Source organism: Pinus tabuliformis, chromosome 6 (genome assembly GCF_031772625.1).
Source record: "Pinus tabuliformis cultivar Carrire ecotype Pingquan chromosome 6, CPIR1, whole genome shotgun sequence".
In the NCBI taxonomy this organism is placed as follows: domain Eukaryota; kingdom Viridiplantae; phylum Streptophyta; class Pinopsida; order Pinales; family Pinaceae; genus Pinus; species Pinus tabuliformis.
Genome location: NC_142292.1, coordinates 1,998,621,140 through 1,998,632,525, shown reverse-complemented (window position 1 = coordinate 1,998,632,525; position 11,386 = coordinate 1,998,621,140). Strand labels below are relative to the sequence as shown.

General features: G+C 39.7%; 1 pseudogene; it reads left to right on the top strand.

Moving 5' to 3' along the window:
- The first annotated feature begins 8,484 nt into the window (after positions 1–8,484).
- On the top strand, positions 8,485–9,155 carry LOC149267259 (ATP-dependent (S)-NAD(P)H-hydrate dehydratase pseudogene; annotated as a pseudogene).
- The last annotated feature ends 2,231 nt before the right edge of the window (positions 9,156–11,386 follow it).

Sequence of the window (11,386 nt, the reverse complement as noted above, 5' to 3'; positions counted from 1 at the left end):
CATTTGACATCAATCCCAACCATATCGAATCATTGGTGATACTTTGTACCGTGTTGGTGTTGATTCTATCCTTCATAGATGTTTGACACTCGAAGAAGCTGAGAGAGTCCTAAATGACTACTAGTCTGGGGCTTGTGTTGGTCACATGTCAAAGTATGCTACTGCTCAGAAAATCCTTCGTGCCGGTTATTTTTGGCCTTCCATCTTTAAAGATTTCATTTTAGCATTCCAAAAAGGTCACGCCTACCATATTTACAACCATAAACAACATGCCCCACCCACACCTCTACACCCAGTTGTTACCGTTAGCCACTTTGCTAAATGGGGTATTGATTTCATGACATGTAACCCTCGCTCAGCCAGGGGGCATGGTTATATCATTGTCGTCGTTGATTATTTCAGTAAATGGGCTTATGTGATGCCCACACTTGATGTTGATGGTAAAATTGTTGCTCAATTTCTTTTCAACCATGTCATAGCTTGGTTTGGTGTCCCTCAAGCCATCATTACTCATCATGGATCTCATTTTTGAAATTACATGATGTCGGAACTTACTGCTCGGTTGGGTTTGTGTCGTGACAACTCAACTCCTTATTATCCACAAGTCAATGGCCAAGTTGTGGCAGTCAACAAAGTCTTGGTTACTATGCTTCAACACACCATTGGGATGCATAAATCAAATTGAAATCTTATGCTATTTTAGCTCTTTGGGCTTACCAAACTGCAACTAAGATTGCCACTGGATTTACACCCTTTCAACTAGTGTATGGTCTAGAGGCAACTCTTCCAATTAAATGTGAAATTCATTCACTGAAACTAGTTGTCGAATTACTCCAGGATACCTCACGTGAAGAGGAATGTTTACTTTACCTCAAAAGGCTCGATGAAACTTGCCACTTTGCAACATTAGTAATTGAAGCCTAGAAGAAATGAGTTAAGACTCAATACGATATAACTGTTTCTCCTTGCATTTTTGTTGAGGGTGACTTGGTCTTTCTTTATGATCAAGCTAATGACAAATTGGGAGCTGGGAAATTTGAACCAATGTGGCACGGGCCTTACATTGTCAAACGCGTTTTAAAAAAGGTGCTTATGAGTTACTAGAATATGAAGGAAATTCTTTGGCTGAGCCCCGAAACGGGCTTTACCTAAAGAAGTATTATGCATGATTATTCGTGTAAAAACTTATGTACATTAGTGTGCAGTGTGGTTTTTGTGTGTTAGTTTTTGCAAATGTTTTCCTTTGCTTACCTCGTTCTCTTATTGGTTTTCAGATGTCATCCAACCATTACGCTGGTTTTTCTGATAGTGCTTGTTGTAGTACACAGAATCTATCTTCTGTTGCATGGGCAAACTATGACCCTAATGGTGAGTTAGTGAATTTACAAGGTATATGTTTAGGTCGGAAGACTAATAACATTGTCAAATATAGTGCGGTCATCGAGTTTTTTTCAGATGCTATTTTTCTTGGCATTAGAGAGTTAATAGTAAAACTTGATTCAGAACTCATTGTGCTACCAATTAATGGACAATATTTAGTTATAAATCCTCCAATTTTGAGAATGTATTTGTGAGTTTTTTCATTGGAACGAGAATTTGATTTTATTACTTATCATCACATTCCATGACGCATGAACACATTAACAGATGCATTGGCTAATTATGTGTTAGATAGACATTTGCAAAACTTGTAAATTGTAAAGCATCACATATCAGACATGGTAAACATGAAAACACATAGACATACACACACACACACACATATATAGCGAGTGTTTGCAAAAGAGTTTGCTACATCAAAATGACAAAATTTTGTGTTCTGAGACACATGGTTTTATAAGCCCACAATAGTGTAGAAAGTAAACTAGAAGTTTGCTATTTGCCCACATGGTGCTCATGATAGCACAAGACAACCCTAATTTCTCGGCCCGACATCCAACGCAGTCTGGCGGAAGCCCCTATAGTGTGACTCTGGCAGCATAATGGCACCTCATCGATCGAGGCATACTCTGGAATCCCCCTGGTTAAAACTTCTATGTTACGCTCTACCTCGATGATAGGATCTCCTCCCTCCTTACATGGAGGAGCCTCCTCAATCTAGTATGCCACTTGCCAGGTTATTAGAGAAACCCCTTGATGTCTCTCTGGTCCAATATCTACAGAACATCATAAGTCAAATCTCAGTACACATATAAAAAAAAATATAAAACTTCAAAAATAGTTTTTAACCTGAATCGATCCACTATGCCCCTAGAGGGAGTGGAAGATCTGGATCTCCTCGGAAATTTGTGCCTGCATATGCCCAATCATCAACCATGATTATCTGCTGGTGTAGCCATCCAAAAAATTCTAGAGGGAATGACATCTGTTGACCACCTCCATGTCGAGGCATCAACTCTCCCCATCTGAGTAATCGTGGATCTCTGGGTGCTAGTGGATCCACTTCCAACCACTAATAATGGAACAATGGCACACATTCTAGGATGAACGTCACCAGAATAGATCCAAAACCAAATTGTTTCAAATTCCCTGACTTGCACTTGGTAAGTTGGTGCTTCATGCACACCAACAAACCTTCGCACCAATTGAAAACCGTGGGATTTAGGCACTCAATTACATACTGGAAATGAGACTTTGTTTCCTCATGCAACACTTGCACCCCAGTTATTCAGGCCGTAGTGTGTAGGATTGTTCATAGTGGGAGGTTGGTAATGGTTTTTATGTCAATTTTCTCATTGTGAGTCTTCTTGGCCCCCAGAAAATGCCTCACAATGAGCATATCCATGCTCTCTCCTCCAGTGCGTGATCTTGACAACTGAACCCATTGTCCCTTTCTAGACAACCTAGTGATGAAATAAATGTCGATGACCTCTATTTCAAGCTCTTGATCCCTGAACATGAACAATTGGTGATCTACATCCCACCAACTAATTAGGCGTTGCAATAACTCAAGTTGTGATCTTATCTCGGGAATCATGAAGAACTTGAGTAATCGACATGCTCGTAGGGCATTAATACAATCTTAATCTTGCATAGCCTAATGGTCTTCGGCTTCATGACCCCTCTCTTTCCATTCAATCACCATTTTGGACTAGTTATCCTGCAAAAAATCAACAAACCAATATTTCATGAGAATCCATGGAAAGAAAATCCAAGATTAACTATTTTACATGGAATATTTCACTTTAAAATTTTTACCTCGATGCCAATGCATCTGTTTATGGGTTTTCTCGCGCTACCAGCACGAGGGCCTAATTGACCATAGGGTGAGCAGTGCAAGTCTGATCGGTAAAACCCACAATGGTCACCCACGATATGAATTTTTTGCAAGTCTTCCTTGTTGCCTACCCTATGGATGAAAATGCATAAAATGACTACCAAATTGAAGAGGAGGGACATATCTTTTACCTGCATCAAGCAAATCGACAAATGGTGTCCCGGATTGATCATGCTCCTTGCTTGAAAATCAAGGTAAAAATGCTCTCACAATTGCAAATTGGTAAAATGGTAAAAATAATTTACTTTTTTCCCTATTTATAAGTTTTAAATAATCTTTTTACCAAATTAGGGCATATTTCACTCATTTTTCAATATTTTTCCTCGAAATCAGTAATGTGCATTTCCTTGTGCAGTGACAAGTCATATGTTCTTAATGACGGTGATTTATCTTGACTGATTCAACAAGTTTTATTTATCACTTTTTCGAACTTGTAAAAAATAAACAAAAAAGTGCCCCCGAGAATCATCTTTAAGCTCTTTTCTGATTCTTGAAATGAAAAGATTGTTGAGTACTTGTCATTTCGAACTCGTAATAGTAAATAAAATGGCATCTACTCAGTATAAGTTTAACCCTTTTTCAGACTTAGACTATTGTACAAAAAAGGAATACCTTAGTCGACCATGGTTAAGAGGTTCTCTTGGATATTGTTTTCTACCTTTTCAGGTTCAAGTGACGATTTACGAAAAGGGAACTTTGGGATTTTCTTTCTCACTTCTTTTTCATACTCTCTAAATATGAAAAATATGTCGAGTTTCCCCTTCGTTGGACTCGTAAAACTTAAACGACGTAGGACATGTCACCATGATGAGATCGAGTTTGTCCTTCCTAGTGCTCGTAAAACTTACTAGGATGGATTGATCCAAAGGATGAACTTATATGGCAAGCATATGTTATCCCCTTCAAACTTGCAATAAAAATATATGGGGTACTCGCCATAAATGGTGGAGGAAAAAGAGAAAGAGATCATCTCTTGCTTTTCGTAAAGGCAGCATGTCGCTCTTGAACATGACACTCATATGTTACTTGTGTCAGGTTTGGGACATCCTCACTTGGTAACTTTCCTTCCTGGGTTTGGCAAATCCATTTTTCCTCTCATCTGATTATACCATTTCATCATCATGATCTCTGATCCTATGTTGAGTCAAATGTTGCCAAACTCTAGAGTCATGTCGTCAATATGTTCTAGAGAAGCCCTATATACAGTTCTTTACTGCCTATACATTGTTTGACTTTTTGCAACAATCTTGGATCACACTTATCTACTCTACTACATCCTTTTGTTTTGTGTCGATGAAGTGGTATTCATTATGGCCCTCCTTCGACGGATCACTTCTTTTTGACTTCAACTCATTATCCGGGAAGATGATCTAGAAACTCCCTTCCAATACCTTAGAGCTTGCATGCCTCAATGGCAAGTTCTTCGCATTCAATGACAGGTTTACATCATTGACCTTTGATCAGATGATTCCATGGGTGTTCAACTTCAGCTTCATTATTCACATTCATGGATTGTGCTGATTGTACCTTGAGAGCCATTATCATTATTGGTGGTTTCTCTCGTGTCTGTTAACGGTTTACATCATTGGATGGTAATCAAGTGGTTTTCTATCATGTTTGACTTGAACATCTATTTGCGTGATTAGGATTCATAAATTGATCGGGTCGAGACAAGAGCGCAAGACCCTAAATTTTGTCTGATAAAGTCTAGGTTGCGTGGAGTTATGAGTCATTCATGATTGTACACATGTTTCCTCTAGACGGATGGTTGCGACCATACAGTGGGTCCATATTCATGATCCTTTTTATTTGGATGACTACGACCATACCGAGGATCTTTGCACATGATCCCTCCTATTCTGATGGCTGCATCCATACCGCATATTCATGTATTATTAGATGTCTATTCATGTATCATTAGGCATGATCATCAGACATGGCAAATATGTATATCTATATGTATATTCTTGATTTGAAAGTCTCCTGACAATGTTATTCTCATCCTTGCATTGACTTGTAAAGCATCTCAGCCATCACTCCTGTTAAACTCACATGGAAAACATAGAATATAGGAAAGATAAATCAGTGAGTGCATATTTTTATTAACATCAGATATACTTTTATAGTACAATGTGTGACTCTTGGGATTCAGATCCCAAGGTCTCTTGGACTGCTTTTGTCCATTCGAATTCCACACTAACCCTTTAGGATTAGGTGTCCAACATTCCCCCCCTTAATCCGAAGGGTTATGTATGAGTCCAAGAAGAGAGCTGTAATACAACATGTGCAAAAAATGCATGGCAGCACTAGGCTGAATGTGCTCTATGAAATGTTGGTAAAAAAGGGCGGTGGTTTAAGGATGACCACCAACACTGGAACGCTTAGTGCAGTTCCCGGAACTCTTCCAAAACTGGCAAGAAACTGAAGTTTTCTGCTAGAGGAAGTGTTCTCAATCTGTGATGGTTTAAGGATGACCAACAACTCTGGAATGCTTAATGCAATTCCTGAACTCTTCCAAAACTGGCAAGAAGCTGGAGTCTTCTGCTAGAGGAAGTGTTCTCAATTGTGTTCCCGGAATTCTTCCAAAACTGGCAAGAAGCTGAAGTCTTCTGCTAGAGGAAGTGTCCCAGATTGCCAACTGAAGGCATGTTCAGGCATCTTTGTCTCTGGCTACAACTCTGAAACTGGTGTGGCAGGTTGTGGCTCAGGCTCGCTTGATGTGGCTTTGAAGCTTGTAGATGACCATCATTTCCCCCCCTGTCAGGTACAAGGTGAGAAGATGGAGAAAACTCAACTGCAAGACTGTTCAATACTCTGGAACAAGTTCTGATATGTGTTTGAAATATCTTCTTGGCTGTTGATGCCCATTGCCAAGAAGCGATCCATCCAAGATGAATCTTTGTTCTTGCAGGACGTTTGTTTCTGAAGCATCTGTGTGAAGAATGGCTGGTTTTATGACAGTGCTTACATGGATGAAGATCAAAACAGTGATCTTTCAGATGGCCAACTCGGTCACAGTGTTGGCATTTCACGATCTGTTGTTGTTGTTGTTGCTGTGGAAGAGGGGCAGAGTCTGGAACAGCTGAAGCTGAACTGTCATAAGGAGCAGGTGAACTGTCATTAATGAAACCAGCACTCTGAAACTGAATGGGCTTGGCATAGTCTGGAATATGAAAGGACAAGTCCTTGTCATATCCAAGACCGGTTCTGTGCTTGTTGTGGACAAGCTGTTCCCAAGGTCTGATGATGGGCTTGGGAAGTGCAGACTGAGTTTCTGCATCTGCATATACAACTGCTGCTTTATTTGAATGAACTGTACCATTATTAACATGCTGATGGGTGGTTGTCTCAATGTTCTGAACAAAAACAGGTTCAGAATGGTGTCTATTTTGATGTAGCTCTTCTTGCTGTAGCTGTGATTCAAGCTGCAAAAAATCAATCTGTTCTTTTGCATTTTGCAAACAGGTTTGAATATTTCTGAGAATGACTTTATCAATCATGATTGTATTGTCGACAGTAGAATGTATCAAATTGTTTAGTAGTTCCAACACTCCACCAACCATTTTCCAACGATTTATATTATTGAATGCAATTCCAAAATCAAACAAAGGGTGCTCCACAAAGCAAGACTTCAAAAGCTATGAGAATATTTTGCAAAGACTGAATCGCATAAGAATGAAGTTGATTGATTTGATTTGATACTAAAGTGTGTTTCTGCAATGGGCATGCGCATTTATGTAAACCGAGCAATGCCCAGAATGCTGGACGAAAAAGGCGAAGTCGCAAATGCAAAACCCTCGAAACCTTATGGGAACTTGAACGGCTAAGTCATCGACCCTCATATCCCACTTTGAAGCTGAGGTGGCTTCATCAAAAACAGAGAAGAATTCGAACTTAACCCTCGAAATGCATGTGCCTGCAACCACGAAACTTGTGAATTAACTCGAGTTCGGATTCCTTGAGCAGGAAAATCCTTTTACAACCCTCGAAATGCCTGTGCCAGCGGTATCGCACCAAATCGCGGACAGGGGTTGAGTTCTTATTCTTTGAAATATAACCCTAAACGCACATGCAAAATATATGCCTCCAACAATGGACTAAACAGCATTCAATTCCACTATAAATGAGTCAACTTTTGTCGCCGGAAAAAAATCACTTGCTGGAGCCGACATTCGACATATAAATTAGATATGACAGGTCACCTCTGGTCACAGTGAACGAAATCTAATATGGAGAATCGCGACATAAAAGGTTTATTGTTTTCCTTTTGAATTCCATCAGGCTATAGAATTATGCACATACATTTGCTGTCCTTTGGCGAGTCTGAAGGCTGCTTTTCGCTTCCTTCGGATGGTAAATGCCCGCTCCCCTTTTCTGTTTTACTGGACGGTGTTCCAAGACAAAACAAAACTTCACCTCCCAAGCCTACTGTAGCTGCGTCATAAGTAAGAAACTCAAACAGTGAACCAGGCCACCAACAACGTTTACGGGATCCTATATGCGACGTCTGTGCAACAGAGCTTTCCGGAGATTTATATTATGTCTGCCAGGATGAGCGGTGTAGCTTCAGTATGCATATATTGTGTGCACATCTTCCACCTGAACTCAATCACCCTCTGCATCCACAGCACATCCTTCGACTGCAGGAAACTCCTCTGTGCTGTCTTCGACCGGGGCGAACTCCACACAATTTACACCTGAATTGTCGTATATTCACTTTGTTCTACACACTTCCGGTGCTACATTACCTTTCCATTGGATGGAAGAGACAACATTGCAAACAATCGGGTTGTGGATGTTGATTATCAAAGCGTATGGAGGATATGGAGCTTATGGCAGCATATGGCATGGAATATGGACAGATGCCAAAGTAGCGATGACAGCGTAAGGAGTTACAAGGGCAGTGGGAACGTCAAATGAAAGAGCACACGTCCCACACAACTCTGCACTTCTCAGACAACTGATTAAAGAAAGGTCCAATAATATAACGACGTTTATCCCCGCATATTTGACCTCAAATCACATCATTTCCGCAAAACTATATGCGTTTTCATTGAAAAACTATAGCGTATAAATGTAACAACTTTAAACGAAATGATGACTATACCACATTTCCGCGTTCTTCAATTTGACTGCATTCTTTTCATGCGTGGATTGGAGCAGTGTTTTCCAGAATACCCTGCATCTCCACCTTTCTTACAGCTTTTGTAATTACACCATAACTCCTCGTTGCACGCGTTACCAGATTCTGCATTGTGTACTCTATTCGAGCACTTTACCTGGAAGGCAACGACTAATAATTAGGTGCGTTCAACAAACGCCCGCGAGTATTCAGGGAAAAGCATCTGACTCGAAATCTCTCATGGAGAACCTTTCACAGGCTGATGCCTATCAAATAATAAACGCAGTAACTCCGCCACTTGATCCAGGTCGTCACAAGGGTCAGGCAGGAAAGATAGCTGTTATTGGTGGTTGCCGTGAGTACACCGGGGCACCGTATTTTGCAGCTATATCAGCCTTGAAGATAGGTGCAGATTTATCTCATGTTTTCTGTACACAAGATGCAGCAACAGTTATTAAGAGCTACAGCCCCGAGTTGATTGTGCATCCTGTTCTGGAAGAATCTTACAACATCAAATTTGATGAGAAAGAATCTGTCCGTAAGAAAGTGCTTGAAGATGTCAAAAAATGGATTGAACGGTTTGATTGTCTCGTTGTTGTGCCTGGACTTGGCAGGGATCCATTTCTTTTGGAGTGCGTGGCAGAAATTATACAACTTGGCAGGCAAACGTTTCAGACCGACATAGGTGAAAGCATCTTAACAACAGTTTATTCGGATGAGAAAACTACGGATGCGTTAAGTGAGAACGTTAGGTGATAGAGCGTTAGGGCAGCACAGGCGTGGCAGAGACTCAGGACAGAGGCACAGACAATCAATGATGCGCAGATAATCAATGACACTCAGAGCAGCGCTCAGGACAGAACGACAGAGGCGTTCAAGCGTTTTAATGTCAGGATGACAGCACAACAGAAGCGCAGGAAACATGCACTGTATACGGTTCCACTCTCAACACAATACGCCACTTAATGATTTTTATATACCATAAAAACTTCCAAACATATAAGACTTCAACGACTTCCAACTAATTTGCAGAGATGGACCATAAAAAACTCATTAAGACATAGAAGCGTTGGTTTACACAGGCCACAAAAAACAAGTGGCTTACACAATATTGAGAAGGTTATGAACGAACCTGGCTCTGATACCATGTTAAACTCACATGGAAAACATAGAATATAGGAAAGATAAATCAGTGAGTGCATATTTTTATTAACATCAGATATACTTTTATAGTACAATGTGTGACTCTTGGGATTCAGATCCCAAGGTCTCTTGGACTGCTTTTGTCCATTCGAATTCCACACTAACCCTTTAGGATTAGGTGTCCAACAACTCCCTATTTTTCCTTCATGCTTTAGGGGGCATCTGTTACACAGTATTTTGTCACACCTCCTGTTCACTTCATGTTCCATATCACGAAATTCCAAAACGTTGACTACTGTGCAACATATACATCATGATATATAGACCAAAGCCTCCCTGAAGAATCAAAGGAAAATTGCCCTAAATCCATTCTAAAGAATGGTTGCCTAAAAACCTATTTTTTGGCATCATCGCATTTCGCTCCACTGCCTACTCGTTTTGATGGAAAGTTGTTAAGTTATGCACTAGCGCTACCAGCGCGGGTTTTCATAGGAAAACCTGCACTGAGCCTTTTCTAGCGGGTTTTCCCAAACTTGAGTAGAAGCTTTGCTCACTAGAACATTCAGGAACAATGAGTTGGATATTGGTTGTTGTTGATATGGTCGAGTTCTCTCATTTGAGCCTCTTGATCTTATCATCATGGGCTTTCCCCTTGAGATGTGGACCTTCCTCCCTCTTTTGTGGATCCCTAACTCCCTCTCCCTTCCTATAAATTCACTCACTTCCATTGCCAAATGGTTGGTCATTGATTGTTGCATCCCTATGCTGAGATTATGCTTACATGCTACCCATTATAGCTTGGAGAAGGAGTGCTTGAAGAGTCTTTTCTTGGACTTGGACATCCACCAAAGGGAGGTCTCCAACATCAAGGAATAGGTTTTATGCTTCCCTTTTTAGCTTATTAATATATACATCTGATGTTCGCTTTCCATAATTGTGTAAATTTTTATGCTACTGGTTTAATGTTCCTTGATCTGTTAAGTAGTATATGTTTGATGTATGCCATATATGCTCTTGTATCTTGCATAGTACTTTGATCTTCCTTGCAGGTACCCCGAGCGTGAAGAACAACTAAGGAACAAAGCCTGGAGTGAAATATTCAAAAACATCTCCAAAGATCGAGCGATTAGCATCAAAGCGAGGTAGGTTTCTCCTTCTCTTTGCATTTGTTGAACATAAGCTAGGAATGTGTATGTTAGTTTGTTAAGTTTGCGGCTAGACCCACTCATTGGGCTAGAGGGATCACCTCTGTCCGCAGAGGGGATTTTCCTTCACAATAGGAGCCATAACCCTCAACTGCAAAATAAAACTTGAATTTATTGAGTTGGTTTGGAAGATTCTCTCGAAGCCAAAAAGTCTTGTATTTAAGCCACTCTAAAAGAAGGCAACTTTGGAATTATTGTTTGATATCTTCTTTGATTTCTTAAGATACTTTATCATAATCTAAATATTTTTTATTTTGTTGGTTTGTATCATCCTCCATAAGAGTTGTAATGGCAAACCTAATTGAAGCTTTTGAGAAATAGGAGTAATAATTTCTTGCTATAACTAAAGTTAATTGGTATTGCAAGTTATGGTTTATTTTTATTTTTCTATTTACTTAGCTTAGATTATTATTCTTGTTTCAATTTTATATTTGCAACTAATCAAAATTTTAACTAAGAATAAATCTTAAAAAAAACCTAATACATAGAAAAAAAAAAATTATTGATTTATTTTTATGATAGTGATGAATATAATAGTGACTTTTATAATATTCAGATTTTATGAAATCAATACTATTAAAAACACTAATTAATAACTAGCCACTACACCAAAATACAACAAATGATAACCACCCACTA